At 41.3% G+C, this 5099-nt stretch overlaps 1 long non-coding RNA gene across 1 annotated transcript; it reads left to right on the top strand.

The window, feature by feature from the left end:
• The first annotated feature begins 557 nt into the window (after positions 1-557).
• Positions 558-2166, top strand: LOC132469834 (uncharacterized). Its single transcript, XR_009528497.1, has 2 exons — positions 558-857; positions 1244-2166. It is a non-coding gene; the product is annotated as an uncharacterized LOC132469834 (long non-coding RNA).
• Positions 2167-5099: the final 2933 nt, after the last annotated feature.

The following is a 5099-nucleotide window of genomic DNA, read 5'->3' as shown; positions in this document are numbered from 1 at the left end:
TTGTTAGTTATCACAGACAATTTTTTAACAATAAATGTTCTGTACGGAGCTCCTTAAGGAACATTAGGGAGAATGCTCCCGGACAGAACTTTAGTTTGGAGGTCGTGTTTAGTGACACGACAAATACTCCCAATTGAAATACATGGGTTTGAAATTTGTGCTTTTTGACACGAAAAAGTTGAAAATAAGTGTCCCTGATCACGTTTCAATAGATTAAATAACGTGACAGTGTCACGTATTTTCGTGAGACCGGGTTGGAACACATGAAATCTGCGGTGAACGCCGGTTGAAATACCCAAAACCGGGTTATGTTTCAAACTTAACCTGCGCAAAACCTGGTCCGACCAGGTTTGATTCAGAGCATATGTTTCTATAGCAACTAACATACCGTGATCCTTTTGGAACAGAAAACCTAGGGTTACCGCAAACCCTGGGTTAATTTACCCGGTTATGTGATAAAACCGGCTTTGTGGAATACCCCTCTGGACTGTGAGACCTGAGTTTGACTGGTGGTGGGTACCATCTTATCCGGCAGTACCACGCAACCTGTGTGTGAGTGTGTGTGTGACTTAGAATGAGAAAGAGATCTAAAGTTAATCACAGATAATAAACATGTGTTGTTGTTTGTTTTAAAGCTTTGACAATGTTGTCTTTTTGTCTTTCATGCCAGCTAGAGGGAGACAGGGAGAAGGAGAGAGAGAGCTAGACCCTTGAACAGAGAGAGAGAGAGAGAAAATGTAAAGACTGGCTAAAGCACCACCAGGTGCTGCCTCCTTCATGGTTCTTCAACATTGCTAATGCATTCTCCACGGAGGCCCAGTGACATCAGCCCTGCAGTAGCCTCAAAGAGTTCAGCCGTGAGATATATCCTTGCACAATGCCTTTCCCTCCGTTACTACATTAAGAAAGGGGATTTAGCACACCCTTCCTTAAAACCCAACAACCCCCCCCCCTCTCTCTCTCTCTCTCTCTCTCTCTCTTTCTCAACAAATAGTTTTCAAGATAGAAGTTAGACTATGTTGTTTCTTCATGTTTTCTTAATGTCTCTCCCTCTCTCTCTCTCCCTCCCAGTCTCTCCCTCTCTCTCTCTCTCTCTCTCTCTCTCTCTCTCTCTCTCTCTCTCTCTCTCTCTCTCTCTCTCTCTCTCTCTCTCTCTCTCTCTCTCTCTCTCTCTCTCTCTCTCTCTCTCTCTCTCTCCCCCCCCTCTCCCTCCCCCTCTCCCACCCTGTCTCTCTCTCTTCAGGGTGTGCTGGAGTGAAGGTCAGGGGAAGTAGGACATGAAAGCAGCTTCTTCTGTCCCAGCAGAAGTTCTTCTTGTCTGACACATGGTTGGCAGGCTAGGCTGATCTCTGCATCCAGAGATACTTTTTAACCAGGTAAAAACACAGACAGTCACACACTGTTGGGTTCTCAATGTTTAAAGGAGACATATTATGGCGTTTTCACAACAAGTAAACATATTATTTGAGTTCCAGAAAACATGTTTTAAAAGCTGTTTGCTGGAAATAACTATAGAAAAAAAATCTCGCCTACCGCTATACCCCTCTGTTTTAGTCATGGACATATTATAGAATGGACAGCGGGATCCCAAATGGCGCCCATTCATTCCTCCATTCAAGGAGAGATTTGCTTCTGCATCATGGGAGCCTAGCCACACCCTTGTTCATGAGGTACCAGATGCAGAAATATTCATTGTTTCTAGCATTGTTAGCATTGTAGCATCATAAGCGAGAGGTCTGAGAGATCGCAGTCGCATTGTTTACCGAGCAAGGAAGTATAAGTTTCATGAATATGAAAAATTGCTCCATATAACAGCAACGACATAGTAAATGTATGTAGGCCTCGAAAAAAATACAGTTCAATGTTATTGCTTAAGAAACAGATCCTTCAAACTATTTATAAAAAATGCAATCAATAATTTATATACAAATAAATGGTTACATATCGATCAGCAACGAGGTTGGAGTAGCCTACCCACATAAATAATTGTAATACACCAACATTGTAAACTGTCACACAGCTAAACAAGCAAATGAAAAAATAAATACTAACGCAACTGAAATGTTTATTAGGCTATTAACAATATTATGAAAATGATACCGTAATGCACCCGTTCTTTGTCTTTGGATCTTTTGAATAAATGGATCAATACATGGTGAATCGCAATGATCGCAAGCAGGAGAACGTGAGTCATTGAGCAGCAGCTGAACCAGTCTATAAAATCCCTTTATCACTAAAACACTTATAGTGATAAAATGTCCAAAAAATGTCAACGTCATTCATGTTAACTACAAGGAAAAACCTGACAAGCCAGATCAGATGAAAGCCTACATATTCCTCAATCTAGCGGGAAGTGAGTCTATCGAGAGAGAACACACTTTTACCTATGCTGTGGCTCAGCTGGACGATGATGGCGGCGTGGTCCGGCCAGCTGAATCGCGGGAGAAACCAGAGTGTTTGAAACAAAAGTTCAGGGACATTTGCAATCCACAAACGAACATCACGATGGAGAGACATTCTTTCAACACAAGGAACCAAAAACCTGGTGAGACCGTAGAGTCATATCTTAGTGCACTTAGAAATAAAGCCAAAACGTGTGATTTTGGAGCCCTGCAGGATGAATTTATTAGAGACAGGCTCGCATGTGGCATCAACTCTGATAGCGTGAGGAAGATACTGCTACGAGACTGTGAGCTAACGTTGGCAAAAGCTATCAAAATATGCCAGATTAACGAACTGACCGAACAGCATACCAGAACACTAGCGGCTGCTCCGCGCACCTCAACAATGAGCGTGGATGCGGTGCACCGCGGCAAGAGAGGATACAGGCCTGGCCATTCAACCCGGTATCACGCGATTTCGTGCTCATGCGCACGAACGTTAATCTATTGAATCGTGTTCCAGAGCACGATAGTCCGACTTTTTTCGTGCTACACAGAACGAAATGTAAACCAATGCATTCTGAATTAGAGTGTTCTCAGACAATTAACGTGCTCCACAAAACGCTACGAGAGAGAGAGAGAAAGAGAGAGAGGGAGGGACAGAGAGAGAGAGCGAGAGAGAGGCTTCAGAAAGGGTGTGCACTGATAGTACAGTGCACCCTAGTTATGTTTATACCAAAACCACAAATGCTATATATATATATTGCCTAATTATATATATTGCCTATATATATATATAGGCTATATATATAATTAGGCTATAATTATATTATTTAGCGTGTAATGAGACAATCTATAGCCAAATTGTCGAAGATGCCCGAAAATCTCCGGAAATATCAGCATGGGAAATCGGCGCATCAGACCCATGAACCTATAAAGAAAGACGTAATCTCAAGCGGGAGAGAACTATGCGGTGCTAGTTTGTGTCACGTAAGTACAGGGCTCTCAAGTCTCATGCATTCGGCGTGAGACACACGCAATTCAACCCATGCACACGCTCGAACCTGGTCTCACGAAAATACGTGACACTGTCACGTTATTTAATCTATTGAAACATGATCAGGGACACGTAGGCTATTTTCTACATTTTGTATTTCAATTGGAAGTATTTGTCGTGTCACTAAGCACGACTTCCAAACTAAGGTTCTGTCCGGGAGCGTTCTCCCTAAGGTCCCTTAAGGAGCTCCGTACAGATCATTCATTGTTGAAAATTGTCTGTGATAACTAACAAATGACAGCTTTTGGCCACCCGTTTCTACTTAAAATTGTCTGCGATAACTAACAATATGACAGCTTTTGGCCACCCGTTTCTACTTCCACCTTTGATTCTGAGAAATTGTGACAATACACGGATGTTGTTGCGTTTTCATGTTCTTCTGTCATGTTGATAAAGAATCAAGTCTTGCATCTCTTCACTTTTCTGTTTATTAATTTCTTGTGCTTAGTCTTAACTAACGGTTGATTACCCAGAATGCACTTCTATACAGAAACAAGTAAAACAACCAATCACATCGGTGTACAATAAAGTTGGATACAAAAATAGGTCGTAATCCACATAATGTAGGGATATATTATCAACAAATGAAATAACATAATGAGAACACATAATTTAACACCCCCACTAGTTCTCATTTTTCAAAGCCATACATTAGGTGCATGTTTAACATCCAAAAAAGAACCTTTTGAATTTAACCATTGCATTCTTTGTTACAGGTTTAGTCAACATGTCTGCAACCATGTCTTCTGATGGGCAGTAAACAATGACTATTTTGCCCTCCCTTTGTGCATCACGAATGAAGTGATATTTTACATCTATGTGTTTAGACCTCTGTCTGTGCACTGGATTCTTACTCAGTGCGATGGCACCCTGATTGTCTCCATGGATCTTAGTGCAACTGTAGACTTTATTATCCATACCATTTAACAGTTGGGTTAGATACATGCTTTCCTGAGTAGTGTTTGCCATGCCGATGTATTCAGCTTCACACGTTGATAATGCTACTGTGGGTTGTTTCTTTGATTTCCACGAGATGGCAGGGCCTTGCTTGGTTAAGCTAAAACAGTATCCTGTAGTGCTATGTCTATCTTCCGCAGAAGATGCCCAGTCTGAATCACTGAAGGCTATTAGTTTTAAGTCCTCATCTGTTTTAGTGAAACATAATTCGTAGTCATAAGTACCTTTTAGGTATCTCAAAACATGTTTGGCAGCCACTAAATTCTCTGATTTTGGCTTTGCCAGTGTTTGTGAAAGTTTACTTACTATCCAGCTTATATCTGGTCTTGTACAGGTCATGGCATAAATCAGACTGCCTACAATTTCCCTGTATTCTTTCGGATTTAACACCTCATTGTTGCTGTCCTCCTCCTTGCTGTCACTCTCCACCTTTAGCTCACATGGGGTAGATCTAGGTTTACAGTCTGACATTCCAAACTTTTCCAACATTTTTAGGATGTACCTTTTCTGACTAACATTTATTTCCTTTCCAACTGGTTAAAAATCAATGCCCAAGAAGCATGATATTTTCCCCAAATCCTTCATTTTGAATTGGGATTGCATAGTGTCTTTGAACCTGTTGAGCAGATCATTATTGCTAGCTGCGATGATAAAATCATCCACCCAGGTTAACACAATGATAGTTTCACTATCTGTTTGCTTTC

Source organism: Gadus macrocephalus, chromosome 12 (assembly GCF_031168955.1).
Source record: "Gadus macrocephalus chromosome 12, ASM3116895v1".
NCBI classification, from domain to species: Eukaryota; Metazoa; Chordata; class Actinopteri; order Gadiformes; family Gadidae; genus Gadus; species Gadus macrocephalus.
The sequence above is the reverse complement of the archived record's forward strand: the minus strand, read 5'-3'. Positions and strand labels throughout refer to the sequence as shown.